This window comes from Coregonus clupeaformis, chromosome 31, assembly GCF_020615455.1.
Source record: "Coregonus clupeaformis isolate EN_2021a chromosome 31, ASM2061545v1, whole genome shotgun sequence".
NCBI lineage: Eukaryota > Metazoa > Chordata > Actinopteri > Salmoniformes > Salmonidae > Coregonus > Coregonus clupeaformis.
This window is the reverse complement of record NC_059222.1, coordinates 7,203,330-7,229,427: the sequence shown is the minus strand read 5'-3', so window position 1 is coordinate 7,229,427 and position 26,098 is coordinate 7,203,330. Positions and strand designations below refer to the sequence as shown.

Sequence of the window (26,098 nt, the reverse complement as noted above, 5' to 3'; positions counted from 1 at the left end):
CGGTCATCAGTTGTACTGTGTTTCCTCCGACACATTGGTGCGGCTGGCTTCCGGGTTAAGCGAGCAGTGTGTCTAGAAGCAGTGCGGCTTGACAGGGTCGTGTTTCGGAGGACGCATGGCTCTCGACCTTCGCCTCTCACGAGTCCGTACTGGAGTTGAAGCAATGGGACAAGACAGTAACAACATATTGGGGAGAAAAAGGGGGTAAAAAGTACACAATATTTTTTTATACTAATAAAACAGTTAGCTCATTTAAATATATGTAGCCTCAGAAACAAAGTTAATTAGATTAGTAATTTGTTAATATTAATATATTGGCCATTTCTGAGATTCACTTAGACAGCACTTTTGATGATACAGGCGTAGGAATACAAGGATATAACATCTATAGAAAAGACAGGAATGTCTACAGGGGAGGTGTTGCTGTATATATTCAGAGCCACCATCGGGCCCCTGCACCATCGAGCCCAGAGGCCAGCTACACCCTACACTATCAGTTCCCTTCCAGAGATGCCAGCTCCACACTACAACATCGGGCCCCATCCAGAGCGGCCAACACCACCCTGCACTATCGACTCAGCACAAGAGGTCAGTAACTAGACCCAGTACAACTCCTCCTTCCACACCAACATATTCCCCGCGTCAGATAGGTCTGACCAGACCTCCCCAAGATCCTCACATCCCAGCCCCAGAGCACCAGCACCAGCACCAGCGGAGCCATGCTGGGATCCTCAGGAGAGAGGAAGACAACGAAAGGCCACCTGTGATCCCCACTCCATCAAAAGAACATCTCTCCAGACCCCACTGCCCACAACAGCAGCACACAGGCAGAGCACACTATGGCCTTCATTTTACAATGGGGTATTTCTCAGAGAGAAACTGCTATTCCCTGGCATGTCAGTTAGAAAGCTATGGTGCCCAACAGCAGCAAGTGCCTTGAAAAGTCTGTCAAGCAACAAATTAAATATCCCTGTAAAGCTCAGAGAGGATCTCGTGACAAATGAAGTAGAAGTGCTGTGGTTGCAGGTTAACTTTCCTCATCTGAAGCCTCTTCTTTTAAGGTGCTGCTATAGGCCACCAAGTGCAAACTGTCAGTATCTGGAGAATGTGTGTGTGATGCTAGATAAGGTCTCTGATGCTAACAGATACATTTATTTTCTTGGTGACCTGAACATTGACTGTTTATCATCTAGTTGTCCTCTCAAGAGGAAGCTTCTTACTTTGACTAATGCCTGTAAAATGACCTAGGTTATCACTCAATCAACTACACGGTATACCAATAGTGTTGGATCTGTGACATCCACTTGTATTGATCATATCTTTACTAATGCTGCAGAGCTTTGCTCCAAAGTAATGTCAGTTCCCATTGGCTGTAGTGACCATCAAATTGTGGCAATAAGAAGGAAACCCAAAGTACCAAAGGCAGGGCCTAAAGTTATTTATAAGAAATCATACAAAATGTTTTCTCAGGACTCTTTTGTTGAAAATGTAAAACATTTATGTTGGTGTATAAGGAGGAGAAGGAGAAGAATCCAGATGCAGCATTTGGAGTATTTGTAAAATTATTCTTGCCAATTGTTGACAAACATGCACCTGTTAAGAAACGAATAAATTACTGACATTATATATATACAGTGAGGGAAAAAAGTTTTTGATCCCCTGCTGATTTTCTACGTTTGCCCACTGACAAAGACATGATCAGTCTATAATTTTAATGGTAGGTTTATTTCAACAGTGAGAGACAGAAAAAAAAAAAAAATCCAGAAAAACGCATGTCAAAAATGTTATAAATTGATTTGCATTTTAATGAGGGAAATAAGTATTTGACCCCTCTACAAAACATGACTTAGTACTTGGTGGCAAAACCCTTGTTGGCAATCACAGAGGTCAGACGTTTCTTGTAGTTGGCCACCAGGTTTGCACACATCTCAGGAGGGATTTTGTTCCACTCCTCTTTGCAGATCTTCTCCAAGTCATTAAGGTTTCGAGCCTGACGTTTGGCAACTCGAACCTTCAGCTCCCTCCACAGATTTTCTATGGGATTAAGGTCTGGAGACTGGCTAGGCCTGTCACAGTGTGTAGTTAAGGGACGGTAGACGGAGCGCTCATGGAGTGACATCCTTTTTATTTAAACTTGTCACACTATAAGAATTCAAAAATAAACAAGAAGAGACAAGCACCAAGTGACTTACGTGCTGTGAACACAATTGCAGACAGGCACAAGCACAAACAATGATCCACACACAGGTGGATGTGAGAGGTGCCTAAATACTATCCCCTATCAGAGACAAACTCTAGACAGCTGTCTCTCATTGGGGATCATAAACTAACCCTAGTTATGAAGTGAGGGCTTGACTGTGGTCCTACCTCTCCCCCTAGTGGGAGGAAGGCCTAACCACAGTCAAACCCTCACAGTAACCCCCCCCTCTAAGGTGTGGACTCCCAACTGCACATGATCCCCCCTCTCCAAAAAAAATACACAAAACTAGGGCGGAGTACTGGGGCGGTTGATGGTGGGGGCTCTGGCTCCAGGCGCGATGTAGGCAGTAACGGCGTCTCCCTTCCTGCCACCCCGTTGCACGCCCGGTCCGGTCCAGAGCCCAGTGCGATGCTTCCCCCCTCAGTCCTCCTGCGATGCACCAAGCCCTGTCTGGACCCTGGTATGGGGCTGACGTCTCGTCCCGGCTCGGACCCCGGTGGAGCGGATGGCTCCGGCATGGGGGCGGAGTAGACGACCGGACCCGTACTTGGCACCGATGAAGCGGACTGCTCCGGCACTGGAGTGGAGCGGCTGACCGGATCTGGACTGGGCACCAGTGGAGCGGACTGCTCCAGCACTGGAGCGGAGCAGATGGCCGGACCCAGACCCGGCACAGGTGGGGCGGACTGCTCTGGCACTGGAGTAGAGCAGATGACTGGAACAGGACTCGGCACCGGTGGAGCAGATTGCTCCAGCACTGGAGTGGAGCAGCTGACCGGAGCTGGACTGGCACCGGTGGAGCGGACTGCTCCAGGCACTGGAGTGGAGCGGCTGACCGGATCTGGACTGGGCACCGGTGGAGCGGACTGCTCCAGCACTGGAGTAGAGCAGATGACCGGAACTGGACTGGGCACCGGTGGAGAGGACTGCTCCATCACTGGAGTGGAGCAGACGGCCGGACCCAGACCAGGCACCGTTAGAGCGGACTCCTCTGGCATGGGGGTGGAGTAGATCTCCGGTCCCGGATTGGGCACCGGTGGAACGGGCTGCTCCTGCACTGGAGCGGAGCAGACTTCCGGACCCGTATCCATCCCCATCTCTGGAGCAGGACTGAACGCCGTCACCAGCCTGGACACCGACACAGAGGAGGATTCCAGCCCCGTGGTTAGGCTGGCTGCCGGCCCCAGACTGGGCACCGACACGCTAAGGTGCTCCTTGCAGGGGACCGTCGCTGGAGGCTCCGTGCAGGGGACCGTCGCTGGGGGCTCCGTGCAGGGGACCGTCGCTGGGGGCTCCGTGCAGGGGACCTTCGCTGGGGGCTCCGTGCAGGGGACCATCGCTGGGGGCTCCGTGCAGGGGACCGTCGCTGGAGGTCGGGTGCGTACCGGGCTGGGGACACGCACCATTGGGCTGGTGCGAGGAGCAGGCACGGGCCGTACCGGGCTGGGGACACGCACCATTGGGCTGGTGCGAGGAGCAGGCGCAGGCCGCACCGGGCTGGGGACACGCACCGTTGGGTTGGTGCGAGGAGCAGGCACGGGCCGTACCGGGCTGGAGACACGGCCCGTACCTTTCCCTTGTCAACGGTGCCGCTGCTCCGGACTCCAGCCCTCCTCCACCGCACAGCAATGGGCGATTTCCTCCTCTGTAATTTTCCCCATACCGAGGAGGATATCTGCCAATGTAATTCCCCGCTGCGTCCCAGGGTGGTGGATCATTCTGTCACAGTGCATAGTTAAGGGACGGTAGACGGAGCGCTCGTGGAGTGACATCCTTTTTATTTAAAATTGTCACACTATAAGAATTCAAAAATAAACAAGGAGAGACAAGCACCACGTGACTTGTGTGCTGTGAACGCAATTGCAGACAGGCACAAACACGAACAATGACCCACACAGAGGTGGATGTGAGAGGTGCCTAAATACTATCCCCAATCAGAGACAAACTCTAGACAGCTGTCTCTCATTGGGGATCATAAACCACCCCTAGTTATGATGTGAGGGCTTGACTGTGGTCCTACGTGGGAGTAAGGCCTAACCACAGTCAAACCCTCACAAGGCCACTCCAGGACCTTAATGTGCTTCTTCTTGAGCCACTCCTTTGCTGCCTTGGCCGTATGTTTTGGGTCATTGTCATGCTGGAATACCCATCCACGACCCATTTTCAATGCCCTGGCTGAGGGAAGGAGGTTCTCACCCAAGATTTGACGGTACATGGCCCCGTCCATCGTCCCTTTGATGCAGTGAAGTTGTCCTGTCCCCTTAGCAGAAAAACACCCCCAAAGCATAATGTTTCCACCTCCATGTTTGACGGTGGGGATGGTGTTCTTGGGGTCATAGGCAGCATTCCTCCTCCTCCAAACACTGCGAGTTGAGTTGATGCCAAAGACCTCCATTTTGGTCTCATCTGACCACAACACTTTCACCCAGTTCTCCTCTGAATCATTCAGATGTTCATTGGCAACTTCAGACTGCCCTGTATATGTGCTTTCTTGAGCAGGGGGACCTTGCGGGTGCTGCAGGATTTCAGTCCTTCACGGCGTAGTGTGTTACCAATTGTTTTCTTGGTGACTATGGTCCCAGCTGCCTTGAGATCATTGACAATATCCTCCCGTGTAGTTCCGGGCTGATTCCTCACCGTTCTCATGATCATTGCAACCCCACGAGGTGAGATCTTGCATGGAGCCCCAGGCCGAGGGAGATTGACAGTTATTTTGTGTTTCTTCCATTTGCGAATAATCGCACCTACTGTTGTCACCTTCTCACCAAGCTGCTTGGCGATGGTCTTGTAGCCCATTCAAGCCTTGTGTAGGTCTACAATCTTGTCCCTGACATCCTTGGAGAGCTCTTTGGTCTTGGCCATGGTGGAGAGTTTGGAATCTGATTGATTGATTGCTTCTGTGGACAGGTGTCTTCTATACAGGTAACAAACTGAGATTAGGAGCACTCCCTTTAAGTGTGTGCTCCTAATCTCAGCTCGTTGCCTGTATAAAAGACACCTGGGAGCCAGAAATCTTTCTGATTGAGAGGGGGTCAAATACAAATACTTTTTTCCCTCATTGTACATATATAGAGAGAGAGAGAGAGAGAGAGAGAGAGAGAGAGAGAGAGAGAGAGAGAGAGAGAGAGAGAGAGAGAGAGAGAGAGAGAGAGAGAGAGAGAGAGAGAGAGAGAGTGTGTGACTCTCTTTATTTATTTATATAGCTTACAGTTTATTCGCCGTGGGTCGGCACCTCTATACTAAATAATTTTCTCTGGGTGTATGCCAGCTCATGCTTTTTTAAACCCAATTCATCTCCATCGTTCATTGAAGTTGATGGGTAATTTATAACATAATCTTTTGATATAGGCAATCATTTCAATTACTATTTCACTGGTAAAGTGGACAAACTCAGAAGTGAAATGACAACATTGAACATTGAACCATCATTTGTGTATTGAAGATCTAATAATGAAAGAGAAGGATTTCCGTTTTGAATTTGGTCAAGTTTGTGTGTAAGAGGTGGAAAAACAATTGTTATCCATCAGTAATGATAAGCCACCAGGTATAGACAACCTAGATCGGACACTATTGAGAATGGTTGCAGACTGTATTGCCACCCCTATTTGCCATGTCTTTAAATAAAGCCTAAAGGAGTGTGTGTGTGTCCACAGGCGTGGAAGGGAGCTAAAGTAATTCCACTACCTAAAAATAGTAAAGCACCCTTTGCTGGCTCGAATAGCCGCCCAATCAGTTTTCTGCCTGTTCTTAGTAAACTGATGGAGAGAATTATGTTTGAACAAATACAATGCCCTTTTTTTAAAGAACAAGTTAACTACTGTCTCTCAGCATACATTATAGGGAAGGGCACTCAACTTGTACTGCACTGACTCAGATGACTGATGATTAGCTAAAATATATGGATAATAAGATGATAGTTGGAGCTGTATTGTTAGATTTCAGTGCAGCCTTTGATGTTACTGATCATAATTTGTTATTGAAAAAACTCACTTGTCATGGCTTTACGTCACCTGCCATCACATGGTTGGATAGTTACTTATCCAATAGAACTCAGAGTATTCTTTAATGGAAGCTTCTCGAACATCAGATATGTACAGTGCGGTGTCCCTCAGGGCAGTTGCCTTGGGCCGTTACTCTTCTCTATTTTTACAAATGATTTGCCACTTGTCTCACAAGAAGATAACATGTCTATGTATGCTGATGATTGCACACTCTACACATCAGCACCTACAGCCAGTGAGCTCAGTGAGACTCTTAGCAAGGAGTTACAGTCAGTGTCAGAATGGGTAATTAACAATAAAACTGGTCTTAAATCAGGTAAAACCAAAAGCATTGTATTTGGTTAAAAACATTCTCTTAGACCTAAACCTCAACTGGAGTTGTGCATAAAGGGTGTGGCCATTGAACAAGTTGAAGAAGCTGAACTCCTAGGAGTAACATAGGATGGTCAGTTATCATGGTCAAGTCATATTGACAAAGATGTTGTGAAGATGGGGAGAGGTATGAATGTTATAAAAATATGTTCTTTGTGTTTGACACAAAGATCAACTGTACTAGTTGTTCAAGCTTTGATCTAGTCCCATCTTGATTAATGTCTGGTAATATGGTCAGGTGCAGCAAAGAAAGACCTAGCAAAGCTGCAGCTAGCTCAAAACAAAGCAGCACGCCTTGCCCTTAACTGCACACACAGAACTAACATCAACAACATGCATGATAGTCTTTCATGGTTGTGGGTTGACGAGAAATTGACCACTTCTCTTCTAGTCTTTTTAAGAAACATTTGTGTATTGAAAATGCCTAACCACTTGTCTAATATATTTGCATACACTTCAAACAGACATACATACCCCACCAGACATGCCACTATCGGTTTCTTCACTCATCATTATTCACGATTCATTCAGGACTATCTGTAATCATGGTAGCATCCACATTAATGTAGAAGTGTTAAGAAACATATTATATTCTTATTTACAATAACAGTGACTCCAAAATGACTCAATGCATTATTTACCATTCATTTCTATTGGGCAAAACATAATCTGAAACACAACCAAAACTAACAGCAAATGCATCTGTTGAGCTTTACTGTGTCTGGGTCTGAACTGAATGGTAACAGTGACCCCTACTGCTGAATCTGGATATTTTTTTTCCCTAAACACAAGACTGATGTTTCCTACTTGACCTTTAACAGGATCATGTGTCATGTAAAACTTTCAATAAAGCATTGAATACTCAATATTTTCAAAATGTTGCATTTTGTATTCAATCTGTTGTTAACGGCAACATTTGGTATATTTTCTGTTCTCCAAAAAACACATTGACATATTATTCAGAACCAAAGACATGAGACAATCATTGACAAGATGCAGTGACATGTGAAGAGACTTTGTGAGATGCAGTGGTTGACTGGAGAGTGGACAGTGGACACACACATCGCTTAACCCTAACTCACCCCACAGACAGTCATCATCAGGGCAATCACGTGTGAACAACACTTAGGCTGTGTAAGTATGTTCCAACAGTCTTGACAACATTATTTTCCTAATCTCCTTCCCTTCATGACAACTGTAAAGACACTTGGAAGGTAGAAATATATACAAGAAAAGCCTATCCAGTGCTTTTACAATTTGATTAACATGAGAGATAGGAGGAGAGGAAATGAGGGGGCATTAGTACACAGACATTGTGTGAAACAAGATTCAACTGAGTTAGCTACAACATCATGTTGAAAGGGATAGACTGAAACCAGTTAGAACCAGAGCCGTATAGAGGTCAGGCTAAAGCTTGCTATGCCCTCTCTGTGAATCACTGAGATAAAGGACACTCACAATAGGTGAACTAGCAATGAACAACATTTTAGCACCAATTTCAAATGGTTTTGTCAAACTGAATAAGAAGCTAGAGACATTCAGCTAGGTGTAAGTACTGTAAAGTAAATCCTCTCACTATGAGTGATGAATGAAACATTTAGGAAGCTTGATAGACCATTGACAATGCTGCGACCACATTTTAGGAAGTAGCAGCAATAGCTGACACCATTGCAACAAAAAGCACAAAATGGCTACCTGTTTAGTTGTCTGCTCACAATCAGTGTTGTTCTTTGTTAATAAAGGCAACTTGATCAGAAGTTCTTCACTAGACCACTTTGTGAATATACTGCAAGGCCTGCAAAGAGATATACATGCATTTTAATGGAAGAGCTTGACCATATTTGTTCACAGCAGAGGGTATAGGATATTTTGAGGTTAAGGTGGAATATGTAATAAGCTTATTTTTTTTGTATCACAAGATACATAAAAGACTAATGCAAATAAGTTACGCTTCGATGAATTAAACATTTGAAAGAAAATAGGAATTTGTGAAATATAATGTATATTCAAAAAATTAAGTCTATTCAATTTCTTGAACTTTAATTATAGTTATATATTTAACATGCATTTTAAATCTGTGTTTTATATCATGCAACCTAGTCATATCTGTCATTCCTTATACATGCATGTGGATTGGTAAGGACGCATATAATTGAATAAGCAGCTTGAAAACATATTAATTTATTTAACCCTTTAAAAAATCGACCTAAACTAAGTTGAAAAAAAATATATAAGATACCATTTGATCTACAGTATGTTGGCACAATGGTGGGAAAAAACATTTACAATATGGAGTTACTCTCATACAGTACATGTGAAACAAAGCCCTATGGTCCTTGGGGAAATGTCCTTGTCAACAAACAAAATGTGTATGCTTGTGGTATATATTTCAGATGATTGACAGTGGTGACTATTTACACATTGTGCAATGATGTGTGCCTTAGGGTGGCATTATAGTAAGTCTCTCTGTCGGTTGGTAAGGAGTGGTGCTTAATTTATGGTTAAAGTGTACACCACCCTAAACAACTCTAGACAATTCCTATTAGACCACTTTTAAAATTGATAATTTTATCCCTTTGAAATTATACTCTATTCTCCCAAATTGTCAAAACACCGGCTGCAAAACTTTCCAAAACCATACAGACAGATTTTTTTTTAAATAAACGGCCCTAAAAGTAATTAAATGTGGAAGGAACAACTGATAAAAGATACTCAAACAACTATAATGAGTGAGTCAAAACAGTAAACTCTGAATTTACTCTCTGCTCACTCTATATTGACGCTGGTCTTTCACCGCAATCATTTTCAGTATCTTTACTAGGGATCTGCGGAGCACTCGGACAAAACGAGTATCGTAACGGAGATGGAGAATTTTCCCAATACAATTATGACAAGTATTTTTTGTAATTATCTGTGATCAGAAAACAATTATTTTCAGCTACCAGGGGCCTGTTGCACAAAACTAGGATAAGGGATTAAGCCAGGATATCTTGGTGATCCTGGCTCAATTGATCCGTAATCCGGTTGCACTAAAGATGGATAGGGGGCAGGAGGATATGTTATGGTATAAATTACCATGGAGATTTATTCTGTGGAGCTAGCCTGCTCCAGACCAGGCTAAATTCCAGGATCTATTTAATCTCATCCCTAATGTCAGTCAGCAGTCACCACAAATGGAAACCAATAGTTATTTCACTGCTCACTATACATTGTTATCACATATAACTAGACCCACTGTCATTATTTAAACGTTTGTGATCATTAATTTCAATGATTTTGGATAAAAAATGATTTTTAGATGATGTTGCTATCATTAGATAATTTACAGTTTCCCATAGACTATAAGGCTATATATAAAATGATAGAATATTAGGGCCACAGAGGGGAAAAAAACACAAGTCATAATATTGTAACCAGTTGTTTTAAAGGAGGACAGTTGTTAAAATGACAGATGTGGGGCATTTCGTGAAATTGTACTTCAGTATGGTTTCATAAACAAAGACATGCTGATGTGCCAGAATATTAAGTATCACATTGTCATAAGTATCAAAACTGTAAAAACAATATGTAGCTTTTCTGCAGAAAGAACCAGCCTCATAAATTTATGACTTTATCCTTTTTCTTCAGTGTGGCCCTAGTACTCTGTCATATAAACAAATACACATTCCATATGAATATAAAAACACAATGTGTAACATTATGTTCCTTTATTGAATAAGGACAAAACAAAGCAGGTAAACCATCAGCTCCTTTCGAAACTGAAGTCACAGTGACTCTACAAGATGGAAAGCACAGAATCCAAGCATATTATACAAAATGATACATACACATTCAAAGGTCTGTATATAACACACCCTGCATGTCTGCACACTAAAATAAATGCAGGACAAATCCATACACATCAACTGAACAGACAAATGAATGGATGCAGTAGCCTCCCTGCAGCCTTGTATTACACACAGTATACCGCACAAACATCATAAGAGGCCAAATTCGAAAAAACGAACCCAAAAAAACCCAAATTCCTCTGCCACCGCAGGACATATTTAACCAAAATTGAAAGCACACATACTAACTAAAATAATTCAACACATATTGGTCCCTCAGCAGCCGACCACTGTCGTCATCAGGGAAGATTGCCGGATTGTCCCAGTCCATGGCTGGTGGCACTCTGGGGGGCCCTCTCCTTCCTCAGGCAGGCCACATTGTGGAGGACAGCACAAGCCACAGTAATATCACATGCCCTAACAGGGCTGACCCTTAATTTGTGAAGGCAGTGAAAGCGTGCCTTCAGGAGGCCAAAGGTCATTTCAACTCTGGCCCTGGTCCTGGCATGGGCATGGTTGTAGGCCTGCTGTGCTTCCTGGGGGTCTGTGAAAGGTGTCAGGAGAAAAGGCTGGCAGCCATACCCCCTGTCTCCCAGCAACACACCAGAGAATTCACCTGTCAACACAAAATCTCATCATTACTACCTCATAAACACAGTGATATTCTTGACACAGCCATGATGGTTATAAATAGGGGTTGTGTGGCTTACCTTGTGATAGGCACTGATAGATTTCAGAGGCCCGAAAGATTCTGGAGTCATGGACTGAGCCAGGCCATTTTGCCACAACATTGCTGATCACACAGTCAGCATTGCAGACCATCTGAAATCATAAGATGAGGAATATTACACCAATCAATGCACATCACTGGCAATGCAGAGTGTTCGTCAATGGACAATATCAAAAAGTTATGTTCACCTGAACATTAATGCTGTGAAAGGATTTCCTATTCACAAAATCGGCCTCATGGGCACCTGAGGGGGCTTTTATCCTTATGTGTGTGCAGTCCACTGCACCAATGACATTGGGGAAACCTGTCACACAAAGTAATGAGTATCCTACTATGTGTTAACAGTTGTCCTGTAATTTGTAGATCCTCTTACCTGCAATCCTATAGAACTCCTCTTTGATGTCACAGAGTCTTCTGTGGCCAGGGAAGGAGATGAAGACATCTGCTAATGCTTTGATAGCCAGACACACACTCCTTATTGTGCGGCAAATTGTGGCCTTGTTCAGCTGTTCTGCATCCCCCACTGAGTACAGGAAGGCTCCACTAGCAAAAAAGCGCAAGGCCACACAAACCATTTGCTCCACACTCAGTGCATGGCTCCGTGCAGTGCGGTGCTTAATCCTGGGACCCAGTAGTCTGCATAGATACCTGATGCCATCTGCAGAAAACCTGTATCTTTCATATAGATGGTCATCAGGGAAGGCCAGTGGGTCCAACCGGTCCCTGAAGACCCTTTCTCGCCTGAAGGCTCTCCTCAGCACAAGTGCTTCTTCATCCACCACATCTCGCACGAATGGGCATGCCATTGTCAGAGCAGAAAGGAACACACAATTTTGGGCCTTCATATAGGCTAGTGGCCACACCTGGTGCTGGGGGTGGGCAAAAGAGGGCGATGCCTTATAACGATGACTTGGTTGTACTGATTGCTGGGAAAATAAAAAAAACCTTAGAAAGATGCCACCGTCCTGTGTGCTCACAATAAGAGCTCATATGTCATGGCTCACTTGACTTTACGAGAATATACCTAATTTTTATTTTGAGCTGTGTCATCTTCTTGGAGCTGGGGGAGGAAAGAAAAATAATGATTAATACATTTGTGTTACAGTTAGCATACAGTGTACATTGAAGGCATATCTCACCTCCCTCTCAAGTTTTTTTATTTCAAGGTCCAGTTTCCTAATTGTCCTCTTTTTTATTTCGGACTCCAGTGCAAGATTTTCCATCTTTTTCTTCTTGTACTGAATGTCTATGTCTGCCAGTTCTATTTGGCGCCGGAGGTGGTTGCCATACAACTTTCTGATAGCTTGTGAGCTCTGTGAACACAATACAATTAGCGCAGCTGGAATTTGGCAGGATGTGGTGTCCTTTTATTAATACGCACTATGTTGCCAGGCTGGTTTTCCCACTGTATAGCATCTGGGTCCTGTAAAAGAAATTAGATTTTTTGATTTTGATGAGGACTCCTCACCATTGTAGAGTAAATAGTACTTTCACAGTCTTAACATGATACCTCATGCCTTCTGGAATCCAGAGAGATGGTCTCCTCCTCATCATCGTCTCCATCATGTGCTGTTGCTGCTGCACTGGGGCCTTCACCCTATCACATTTAATCGGATTCATATTGAAGCTAGTAGACAAGACATGCCAGGCCTACAGTATGCCTTTGATGGAGTACTCACTGGATCAGCATCGTCTGGTGCTTGTGCTGGTGGCTCTAACAGGAACACAGTGCTGCCAGACACTGCAAGGCAATAGGTAAACCAAAGTCAGACAGTCCAAATTGATTCAATATGAATGTGGTTGTATCCCATGTAGAGATGGAAGGACATACCTTGAATGAAGCGGGTGGCATCTTGGGAGGAACCTATGCTCGTCTCTTTCCCCCAGGGATCCCCTCTAAGACGGGCCTGCCTTTATTTAGCTCCAAGGCCATGTCCTCTGCTGGGGTAAGGTCAGCCTTTTGGTGACCCACCACCCGTGCCTTGTCTGTGGGTATTCTTTTTCACTGCTAAAACAGTACAGACAATGTGTGAGCAGGCACCTTCTGGGTACAATATATGCTTGTGCTTTGTTAAATATTAGTCAGAGACCATACCATTCTGCAGAATGTTCTTGTATTTGATTTTGACCTGCTGCCATGTCCGTTTTGGCCCGTTCATGTTTAATCTACACACACACACACACACACACACACACATTTAATGGAGTCACACTGCAAAAAATTACTTGGTATTTTTGTCTTGTTTTCAGTAAAAATATCAAAAAATTTATCATAGCTTTATACAGTGTGATGGAGTTACTTTACACAATTTCACTCATATCTGCAGTGCATTTCAATTAAAAAATTTAACCGTTTCATAATTACAGTACAACTGCATTTTTTGGAGATGTGAATTAAATATTTGAATTGTAATTGTGATGTTTCAGCGGAGCGGTGAGTGTGTAATTGTGCACTACTTACGCATTCAGGCGGTCTGCAATACTTTGCCACGCTTTTTCTCTTTGCTTTATCACTGTGGCGGTGTTGCCTTTCTTCTTAATTATATATTTTACCTCCTCGTATGCCTCCATGAGGATTTGTGCTTCCGACGGGGAAAAGTACGCGGCTCTAGTTGCCATGGTAAATCAGTTAATCTGTGATCTGTGGCGGGGTCTATTTGAGTGAGCCGTGAGCGCGCACCTATCCAGGATTGGTTTCACCTGGCTTAATGAATCCGTGTCTGCTCATCCTGGCTTGGTCTTTGTGCAACCAATTAAGCCTGGACGCACATGTTTTGGCTTCATTGAGCTCAGCTGAGTCATTTATCCCGGATGTCTTAATTCTACTTTTGTGCAACAGGCCCCAGGAGAGCAGGCGGCGGTGGCTGGAGGATATGTGTTTGTTGTGGCAGGCAGTGAACAGGATGTGCTCCCAGGTTGGGTTAGGCTCTACACCTGCAACAGAGGCACATCACAAAGGTCATATAATGCTTGTCAAATAATCTAACGGTCTGAAATACTAACTACCCCAAAAAAAATTTAATATACAGTGCATTCAGAAAGTATTCAGACCCCTTGACTTTTTCCAAATGTTGTTACGTTACAGCCTTATTCTAAAATGGATTAAATTGTTTTTTTCCCCCTCATTAATCTACACACAATACCCCATAATGACAAAGCAAAAACTGTTTTTTAGAAATTTTTGCAAATGTATTACAAATAAAAAATAAACTGAAAAATCACATTTACACAAGTATTCAGACCCTTTACTCAGTACTTTGTTGAAGCAGCTTTGGTAGCGATTACAGCCTCGAGTCTTGGGTATGAAGCTTGGCACACCTGTATTTGGGAAGTTTCTCCCATTCTTCTCTGCAAATCCTCTCAAGCTCTGTCAGGTTGGATGGGGAGCGTCGCTGCACAGCTATTTTCAGGTATCTCCAGAGATGTTCGATCGAGTTCAAGTCCGGGCTCTGGCTGGGCCCCTCAAGGACATTCAGAGACTCGTCCCAAAGCCACTCCTGCATTGTATTGGCTGTGTGCTTAGGGTCATTGTCTTGTTGGAAGGTCAACCTTCGCCCCAGTCTGAGGTCCTGAGCACTCTGGAGAAGGTTTTCACCAAGGATCTCTCTGTACTTTGCTCCGTTCATCTTTGCCTCGATCCTGACTAGTCTCCCAGTCCCTGCCCCTGAAAAACATCCCCACAGCATGATGGTGCCAGGTTTCCTCTAGATGTGACGCTTGGCATTCAGGCCAAAGAGTTCAATCTTGGTTTCATCAGACCAGAGAATCTTGTTTCTCATGGTCTGAGTGTCTTTAGGTGCCTTTTGGCAAACTCAAAGCGGCCTGTCATGTGCCTTTTACTGAGGAGTGGCTTCCGTCTGGTCACTCTACCATAAAGGCCTAAATGGTGGAGTGCTGCAGAGATGGTTGTTCTTCTGGATCTCCACAGAGGAACTCTAGAGCTCTGTCAGAGTGACCAACGGGTTCTTTGTCACCTCCCTGACCAAGGCCCTTCTCCCCCGATTGCTCAGTTTGGCTGGGCGGCCACCTCTAGGAAGAGTCTTGGTGGTTCCAAACGTCTTCCATTTAAGAATGATGGAGGCCACTGTGTTCTTGGGGACCTTCAATGCTGCAGAAATGTTTTGGTACCCTTCCCCAGATCTGTGCCTCGACACAATCCTGTCTAGGAGCTCTACGGACAATTCCTTCGACCTCATGGCTTGGTTTTTGCTCAGACATGCACTGTCAACAGTTGGACCTTATATAGACAGGTGTGTGCCTTTCCAAATCATGTCCAATCAATTGAATTTACCACAGGTGGACTCCAATCAAGTTGTAGAAACAAACAGGATGCTCACTTTCGAGTCTCATAGCAAAGGGTCTGAATACTTATTTAAATAAGGTATTTCTGTTTAGTTTTTTTATTAAATGTGCAAAAATTTTGAATAAGGCTGTAACGTAACAAAATGTGGAAAAAGTCAAGGGGTCTCAATACTTTCCGAAGTCACTGTACATGTATGACAAAGTAGCATGCATATGGCACCATCACATAAATGCACGCACATACATTTAGACACACACAGTTTTCCAGCTTTGCTACAAACACTCAACTCACCTTGGATGTCTGGCTTGTCATCTATGAGGATGTCCCCAGTCACCACGGTCTTGTCTCTGGTCAGGATGATCTGCTCCAAGAAGTCATAGCCCAGGTGCTTTTCTATCCAGGCATACTGAACACGCATGCATGCACGCACCAGGGAGAGTGCAAAGACCAGACATATTGTTAGAAAGAGGTAACACAAGCACCACTCTGCCTCCAGCCTACAGGATTTCTGTCTTGACTCCGACCTTACCTTCTCATATGGGCAGTGTATATAATGTTTTAGAGGGCTGGTGCAAATAAAAACATCTGTGCTGGAAAACAGAGAAGAAAATAACTGGGTTAGTTTGTTTTCAATGTAAATTTTCAACAACATACAGTTTTTGAAAGGTGAGCAAAGAAGATGTCCTAACATGAGAATATTGGCTAATATTGGAACAGAGAGACCTGTGAATTTATTGTTGATTGAGGACAATTGCTCTTGAGGTTAACTGCTATATGGTTGTTCACATAAGTTAGGCCAAAATGAAACACTAACAAAGGGTATAAAGACATAGTGCCTACAGTATTTCTGGGAAAACTAAGCATGGTGACATTTTAGCAATGCAAACAACGCATAGCAAAGACATACAGCAGAGCACACTATGACATGACTTTCCCTTCCTCAGAGGGTTAAGTATGCTACTCTAGGGCCACCTGCCTGCTTTCTCCACTCTATTTGTTTAACATGAATATAGCCTAAGGGTGACTACTAAGTGGCAAATAGTCTCTAGGTGAGTTTGCACTGTGGGTCAAAACATTTTAAAGCACTTTGGGAACATAAACAGCAATTCCTTCTCTTTGAACAGTTGACTTAAGTGTCTTTGAAATGAATGTGAATATGTTAAAGAACATATCATAAGCTATGGTACTGTTCAGAAATGGTTTGAATGAACATATATGGTTCAAACTTACTTCTCCATCTTAGCCATCTCCTTGACAGCCTGCACTCCTCCAGGAAGAAGTTCCAGCTCTATAAAGAAGTTATTTGACTCCCAAATGCTGATGGCCTTCTCCTACAGTAAATATAGCCTCTGTTTATCATACACAACCTTTTATAGATTGTGTGTGGTTTAATTTATGGCAGACACAGAGGACCTAGATGCATGGCATGACATTTTAGTCATTTAGCAGATACTCTTATCCAGAGCAACTTACAGTAGTGAGTGCATACATTTTCATACTTTCCCGTACTGATCCGCATGGGAAATGAACCCACAACCCTGTCGTTGCAAGCGCCATCCTCTACCAACTGAGCCACATTGGCATACTCTAATATTCCACCTGTCCAAAGTCTTCCTTTATGTTTGACATAATTAAACAATAAAAGGGTTATGGGTCAACACCCCTTTCGATTTGAACAAAACTTTCTATACACATTTACATTTACATAATTTATATTTGACCCTGGTAGAAGTGGTTAGAAAGTAACTTTTTGGACCAGAGTGCCAAAACATTAAGGAGATAGAGGGGCTCAAAGTTGACCCATTTTGCATACCCCACCCTGCCATGAGACATCCATGTCTTCATCACTGGAAAAGATACACAGTTTAGTTTGATATCATTTAAAGGCCCAGTGCAGTCAAAAATGTGATTTTCGTGTTTTATACAGTTGAAGTCGGAAGTCGTTATGTTTGGAGGAAAAAGGGGGTCCCTTGCAAGCCGAAGAACACCATCCCAACCGTGAAGCATGGGGGTAGCAGCATCATGCCTTGGGGGTGCTTTGCTGCAGGAGGGACTGGTGCACTTCACAATTTACTATTATTCTGACATTTCACATTCTTAAAATAAAGTGTTGATCCTAACTGACCTAAGACAGGGAATTTTTACTAGGATTAAATGTCAGGAATTGTGAAAAACTGAGTGTTTAAATGTATTTGGCTAAGGTGTATGTAAACTTCCGACATCAACTATATATACTTCCACACGATGAAGTTGGAATAACACTGTGAAACTGTGAAAATTATAATGCCGTTTTAGTGTAAGAGCTGTTTGAAAAGACTGCCTAAAATGTCAGCCCTGCCTGGTGATATAACCAAGCGGTAAATTGGTTAATAGTCCAATAAGAAAGAGTTCCAAACCTCTCTGCCAATATCAGTTAGTTTTCAGTTTCCCTCTCCCAACTCAGACCACTCCAAGACAGTCCTAGCGAAATTCTTGCTTGAAAGATTGCTCTTTGCTAAGAATCTATTGTTGTTTCTTTTTGACAATTTTAATTGAAAACAATCACAGTAAGGTACTTAATTGCTACCCAGAAATGATTTGATATTGAGATAAAAACGGCTACATTGGACTATGGGGTATTTATTTTTATTACGTCTTAATTTTACCTTTAACATAAATTATTTCTTTTTCATATATGTTGTAGCTTAGACAATATTTTACATCATCTGAGGTGTTTGTGTTGTGCCTGCCATCGGTTGAGACACAGTATGCTCTTGAATACAGGGTCGGTGTCAGGTTTTGGCTGCTAAATTTACTAAAATGGGAATTCAATTGTAATTTAAATTTACAAATGGTAGCACAAAGATAATAATATAATAAATAATAATAATATGCCATTTAGCAGACGCTTTTATCCAAAGCGACTTACAGTCATGCGTGCATACATTTTTTGTGTATGGGTGGTCCCGGGGATCGAACCCACTACCTTGGCGTTACAAGCGCCGTGCTCTACCAGCTGAGCTACAGAGGAGGTCCACACATCAGAGAATGTTAATTTAAATGGGAATATCAGTTGTTTTAAATTATTCTGTCAATCTTCCATAGGAAACCTTGCATAATGGGATCATAATAATGAACACCAACAGCTGCATCCAATTTCCTTTGATCATCCTTGAGATGTCACTACAACTAGAGTTGTTACGGTGATTAGGCTTCTCCAAGCTCTGATGCTGCTGATGGTCATTAGTAGCCTACCAAACTTGCTAACTGCTTGGTACTCAGCACTCTATTGTCCCTCTAATCACTCTGACATCATTGCAAATGTAATCGAAAGTCTAATCAAACACTTCATGAGCCCCTGAGCTCATGTTGCGCAACATTTCTATAGTCTATGCAATTGCGTGAGAAAACAGAGGAGGATCCCGTGAGCTTTCTATAGGCTAGACATACTATATTTATATTTATTTATCAACTTTCCTAATATTAAGCACATTGCTTCTCTTTACAACAGGAGTATAGCCTACCTGGCTGGCATTAAAATGAACCAAGGGAAAAGCGTCCTCCTTCGCATTTAAGTGCATAGATGACATGTATTTTTTCCGCTGCCCCTGTTTTGAGACAGGTGCATGATAATGGTCCATTTTAAATCAAGACAAATGTCACACATATTATTTAGTATGTTTAAAGGCAAGATTAAATCAAGAATAGTGTGATGGGTGACAATATTCGCTTATCATTTGTGAATTATATATTATCACTTGTGAATGATGTCCAGCTTAAGGCAATAAACAGCGCATTCTTTTTTTTGTGACTTTTTCAAATCATAGTCGCACACCTCATGTAGTCTAACCCATAGGCCTACATGTTTTGATAAGGTTTGTATCACAACTAAAGTGGCCAAATAACTTCTTAAAATGAAGCACATTCATCCACTTTACAACAGGTGTTGAGCCTAACTGGCTTACAGTTGAAGTCGAAAGTTTACATACACCTTAGCCAAATACATTTAAACTCAGTTTTTCACAATTCCTGTCATTTAATCCTAGTAAAAATTCCCTGTCTTAGGTCAGTTAGGATCAACACTTTATTTTAAGAATGTGAAATGTCAGAATAATAGTAGAGAGAATTATTTCTTTCAGCTTTTATTTCTTTCATCACATTCCCAGTGGGTCAGAAGTTTACATACACTCAATTAGTATTTGGTAGCATGGCCTTTAAATTGTTTAACTTGGGTCAAACGTTTCGGGTAGCCTTCCACAAGCTTGACACAATAAGTTGGGTGAATTTTTCCTCCTGACAGAGCTGGTGTAACTGAGTCAGGTTTGTAGGCCTCCTTGCTCGCACACGCTTTATCACTTCTGCCCACACATTTTCTATAGGCTTGAGGTCAGGGCTTTGTGAAGGCCACTCCAATACCTTGACTTTGTTGTCCTTAAGCCATTTTGCCACAACTTTAGAAGTATGCTTGGGGTCATTGTCCATTTGAAAGAATCATTTGCGACCAAGCTTTAACTTCCTGACTGATGTCTTGAGATGTTGCTTCAATATATCCACATAATTTTCCTTCCTCATGATGGCATCTATTTTGTGAAGTGCACCAGTCCCTCCTGCAGCAAAGCACCCCCAAGGCATGATGCTGCTACCCCCGTGCTTCACGGTTGGGATGGTGTTCTTCGTCTTGCAAGCAGCCCCCTTTTTCCTCCAAACATAACGATGGTCATTATGGCCAAACAGTTCTATTTTTGTTTCATCAGACCAGAGGACATTTCTCCAAAAAGTATGATCTTTGTCCCCATGTGCAGTTGCAAACCGTACTCTGGCTTTTTTATGGCGGTTTTGGAGCAGTGGCTTCTTCCTTGCTGAATGCCTTTCAGGTTATGTCGATATAGGACTCGTTTTACTGTGGATATAGATACTTTTGTACCTGTTTCCTCCAGCATCTTCACAAGGTCCTTTGCTGTTGTTCTGGGATTGATTTGCACTTTTCGCACCAAAGTACGTTCATCTCTAGGAGACAGAACACATCTCCTTCCTGAGCGGTGTGATGAGGTGGTGATGAAGGAGTCAGGCGCAGGAGGGTAAATCACAGAATAACAGGCTTTAATCCGCAAAATACAGGTTTACGCAGAAATGCGTCAATCACACTCCAGGGCACAAAACAGGCGCACTGGAAAATACAAGGCATACGGGAAAAATACTCCCGTCGATACACAATACACGAGCTCCACCGAGCTCCACTAACCTCCACAAATAAACAATCACCCACAAGGACAAGGGGGCAGAGGGAACTCTTATACACAGACTAATTAGGGGAATAGAACCAGGTGTGTGTGATTGACAAGACAATTGTGATGATGATTGGGGCGGCAGTGGTTAGTACTCCGGTGACGACAAACGCCGAAGCCTGCCCGAACAAGGAGGGGAGGCAGCCTCGGCGGAAGTCGTGACAAGCGGTATGATGGCTGCATGGTCCCATGGTGTTTATACTTGCGTACTATTGTTTGTACAGATGAACGTGGTACCTTCAGGCGTTTGGAAATTGCTCCCAATGATGAACCAGACTTGTGGAGGTCTACAATTTTCTTTCTGAGGTCTTGGCTGATTTCTTTTGATTTTCCCATGATGTCAAGCAAAGAGGCACTGAGTTTGAAGGTAGGCCTTGAAATATATCCACAGGTACACCTCCAATTTACTCAAATGATGTCTATTAGCCTATCAGAAGCTTCTAAAGCCATGACATCATTTTCTGGAATTTTCCAAGCTGTTTAAAGGCACAGTCAACTTAGTGTATGTAAACTTCTGACCCACTGGAATTGTGATACAGTTAATTATAAGTGAAATAATCTGTATGTAAACAATTGTTGGAAAAATTACTTGTGTCATGCACAAAGTAGATGTCCTAACCGACTTGCCAAAACTATAGTTTGTTAACAAGAAATGTGTGGAGTGGTTGAAAAAAGAGTTTTAATGACCCCAACCTAAGTGTATGTAAACTTCCGACTTCAACTGTACATAACCAGCGCGTGAGTTTCAAGTTTGGGGAAGATAACATTCACCAGAAAAATGAACCTTTATAATAAAAGCATTACATGCATAATCACATTTGTGGTCACTTTTGAGAATGGTGTTTTCCTGCTAATGGAACATTCGCACTTATAGTGCCGTGTGCGCATTGCTGCCTAATAGTGTATCAACATTTTAAGCTAAACGTTCTCATCTGTTGCATCAGGCTGTTTGCTTAAAACAGGTTTTTTGATGCTAGTGGTTGTATTAATTTGGGATCTATTGCATCCCACAACTGTCCGAGACCATGTTTGGAATATTTATCGCACAGAATAGAATAGGTCAACTTTTTTACTATGGGGGATAGTAGATTGACATAGGCTAGTGCTTTTGCTGTTCATTAGGCCTACTCATCTTGTTGGCTGACGAAAAGTAAATGTGGACAGTTCTTCCAATATCTTCAATATGCGCCTCGGAATTGGATAAGGATGCACACAGTTGCGTCCCTGATGTGTCTGTCTTCACTTGTAGGCTGTGAACTAGTGTAGCCCACAGCCATATGTCATAGCCAGATCAGGACCTAACATAAGGACAACTCAGAGTATGCTATGATGTTCTTCTGAAATAGACTACATTTTCTTCATATCATGTTTCTTTAGACCTGTCTAAAATAAATAATGGATTTATTGTCATGGTGTAGGCTATATTACATGGATTTATTAGACTAAAATGTAGATGTTCCAAAGGTCTGCATCAGTGGCTTGTAGGCTATGCGTGGAAGCCAGGAGATGCTAAATGTGTTTATGTTAATTAACAGTCAATTACCATGAGACCGGCAGTTATTTGCTTGACAATCACCAGCTGACAAAATTTAATGACCACTACAGCCCTAACTACAACTTGATTGGAGTCCACCTGTGGCCAATTCAATTGTTTGGGCATGATTTAGAAAGAAACACACCTGTTTATATGAGGTCCAACAGTACATGTCAGAGCAGAAACAATGTCATGAAGTCCAAGGAACTGTCTGTCGATCGCAACAATAGAACTGTAATGAGGCATAGAGTACCAGTCAAAGGTTTGGACACACCAACTCATTCCAGGGTTTTTCTTAATTTTTACTATTTTCTACATTGTAGAATAATGGTGAAGACATCAAAACTATGAAATAACACATATGGAATCATGTAGTAACCACAAAAGTGTTAAACAAATCAAAATATATTTTATATTTGAGATTCTTCAAAGTAGCCACCCTTTGCCTTGATGACAGCTTTGCACACGCTTGGCATTCTCTCAACCAGCTTCATGAGGTAGTCACCTGGAATGCATGCAAATGATCAGGTGTGCCTTGTTAAAAGTTACTTTGTGGAATTAATTTCCTTCTTAATGCGTTTGAGCCAATCAGTTGTGTTGTGACAAGGTAGGGTTGGTATACAGAAGGTAGCCCTATTTGGTAAAAGACCAAGTTCATATTATGGCAAGAACAGCTCAAATAAGCAAAGAGAAACGACAGTTCATCATTACTTTAAGACATGAAGGTCAGTCAATCCGGAAAATTTCAAGAACGTTAAAGGTTTCTGCAAGTGCAGTCGCAAAAACCATCAAGCGCTATGATGAAACTGGCTCTCATGAGGACCGCCACATAAGATAAGTTCATTGGAGTTACCAGCCTCAGAAATTGCAGCCCAAATAAATGATTCACAGAGTTCAAGTAACAGACACATCTCAATATCAACTGTTCAGAGGGGACTGTGTGAATCAGGCCTTCATGGTCGAATTGCTGCAAAGAAACCACTACTAAAGGACACCAATAAGATGAAAAGACCTGCTTGGGCCAAGAAACACGAGCAATGGACATTAGACAGGTGGAAATGTGTCCTTTGGTCTGGAGTCCAAATTTGAGATTTTTGGTTCAAACCACCGTGTCTTTGTGAGACACGGTGTGGGTGAACGGAAGATCTCCGCATGTGTAGTTCCCACCTTAAAGCATGGAGGAGGAGGTGTTATGGTGTGGGGGTGCTTTGCTGGTGACACTGTCTGTGATTTATTTAGAATTCAAGGCACACTTAACCAGCATGGCTACCACAGCATTCTGCAGCGATACGCCATCTCACCTGGTTTGGGCTTAGTGGGACAATCATTTGTTTTTCCACAGGATAATCACCCAACACACCTCCAGGCTGTGTAAGGGCTATTTTACCAAGAAGAAGAGTGATGGAGTGCTTCATCAGATGACCTGGCCTCCACAATCCCCCGACCTCAACCCAATTGAGATAGTTTGTAATGAGTCGGACGGCAGAGTGAAGGAAAAGCAGCCAACAAGTGCCCAGCATATGTGGGAACTCCTTCAAGGCTGTTGGAAAAGCATTCCAGGTGAAGCTGGTTGAGAGAATGCCAAGATTGTGCAAAGCTGTCATCAAGGCAAAGGGTGGCTATTTGAAGAATCTCAAATATAAAATATATTTTGATTTGTTTAACACTTTTTTGGTTACTACATGATTCCATATGGTATTTCATAGTTTCGATTTCTTTACTATTATTCTACAATGTACAAAATAGTACAAATTAAGAAAAACCCTTGAATGAGTAGTTGTGTCCAAACTTTTGACTTGTACTGTATATCTGGGGAAGAGTATAAAATAATTTATAGAGTGCTGAAAGTTCCTAATAGCGCAGTGGTCTCCATCATTGGGAAATCTAAAAAATATGGAACTACTCAGACTCTGCCTTGAGCTGGCCATCCGACCAAACTGAGCATCCGGTCAAGAAGGACCTTGGTCAGGGAGGTGACCAAGAACCCAGTGGTCACTCTGACAGAACTACAGAGTTCCTTGGCTGAGATGGGAGAATGTGCCAGAAGGACAACAGTCTCTACTGCACCAATCTGGGCTTTATGGGAGAGTGGCCAGACGGAAGACACTCCTGAGAAAAAGGCACATGACAGCACACCTGGAGTTTACAAAAAGGCACGTGAAAGACTGAGAGCATAAGACAAAATATTCTGTGGTCTGATGAGACAAAAATTGAATGCATAGCGCTATGTCCCGTGTAGCTCAGTTGGTAGAGCATGGCGTTTGCAACGCCAGGGTTGTGGGTTCGATTCCCACGGGGCGCCAGTATGAAAATGTATGCACTAAGTATAGTCTGGATAAGAGCATCTGATAAATGACTAAAAATCTAAAATAAATGTCTGGAGAATACCAGGCACAGCTCATCACCCGTCTAACACCATCCCTACCATGAAGCATGGTGGTGGCAGCATCATGCTATGGGGATGCTTTTCAGCGGCAGGGACTGGGAGACTGTAAGGATAGAGGGAACAATGAATGGAGCCAAATACAGGCAAATCCTTGATGAGAACCAGCTTCAGAGTACAAATGATCTTAGACTGGGGTGAAGATTTACGTTCCAACAGGACAATGACCCCAAGCATACAGCCAAAGCAACGCTGGAATGGCTTCAGAACAAGAATGTGAAAGTCCTTGAGTGGGCCAGCCAAAGCCCAGACTTGAGTCCCATTGAAAATCTGTGGAAAGACTTGAAGATTACTGTTCACCGCCACTCCCCATCTAACTTAACAGACCTTGAGAAAATCTGCAAGGAAGAACTGGAGAAAATCCCCAAAACACTATGTGCAAATCTGATAGACATACCCAAGACAACTCAAAGCTGTAATCTCCTCCAAAAGGTGCTTCTACAAAGTATTGACTCAGGAGAATGAATACTTATGTAAACTACTTTTCTGTGTCATTTTGAATAAATTTGCTGTAATTTCTTGTGGATTAAATGTTTTCACTTTGTCATTGTGGGATATTGTGTGTAGATGGGTGAGAAAATAATATTTAATCCATTTTGAATTCAGGCTGTAACACAACAAAATGTGGAATAAGTGAAGGTGCATGAATATTTTTTGAAGACACTTTCTCACCACTTCTACCATGGGTAAATATGTATGGAAAGTTTAGTTCAAATCATAAGGGGTGCGGTCAAAAAGTGATTAAAATCAATTGGAATTACCCTTATGGGAGACATCATTATCCAGTGAATGCTTGCTATGACTAGGCCACCATGTGAGTATGGTTTGTTAGAAATATATCTGTTTGTGACTGTGGCATTTACAGAATTAAATGCACTGACAGCTGCTGCTCTTGCAACCTTTTGGACTTCTGATTCAAAGAAATTAGACATAACACAATACAATTAACTGTATGGATTTTTCCTGTTTTCTCAGACATAATGGACAGTTCAGAACTACTTACACACAGATCACTCCTCAAGTTCCCATACTGAGATAACACCCAGAATCCTTGTCTGTCTTCCAGGGTGATGTACGGTTCATTGGGGTACCTGGCCCGGTATTTTTTTCAGGAATCCCCCTTCGAAGTCTGCAATGAACCCGTCCATGTTCACCAGAACCCGAAGTTTCTTACCAGAGGAAGAAGACATCTTCGCGGAAATACACTTGAACTGGTCATTAAGAAAAGTTATCTCTCTGCCAAATAGGCGTAAAGTTATCCTAGGCAGTAATTACATTATTTACTTGCCTCGCTAATTTCTGTCTGTGATCGAACAATGGCTTCACGAGGCTTGAGATGTGTTCAAAAGTCCAGAACTTCAATGTGTTATTCCTAATAGGGTTCCATTTAAATAAATAAAAATGTGGGACATTGATTCGTTGCT

At 42.7% G+C, this 26,098-nt stretch overlaps 1 pseudogene; it reads right to left on the bottom strand.

Annotated features, from left to right (window-relative positions):
* Positions 1–778: 778 nt before the first annotated feature.
* LOC123482387 lies at positions 779–25,990 on the bottom strand (annotated as a pseudogene).
* Between the last annotated feature and the right edge of the window lie 108 nt (positions 25,991–26,098).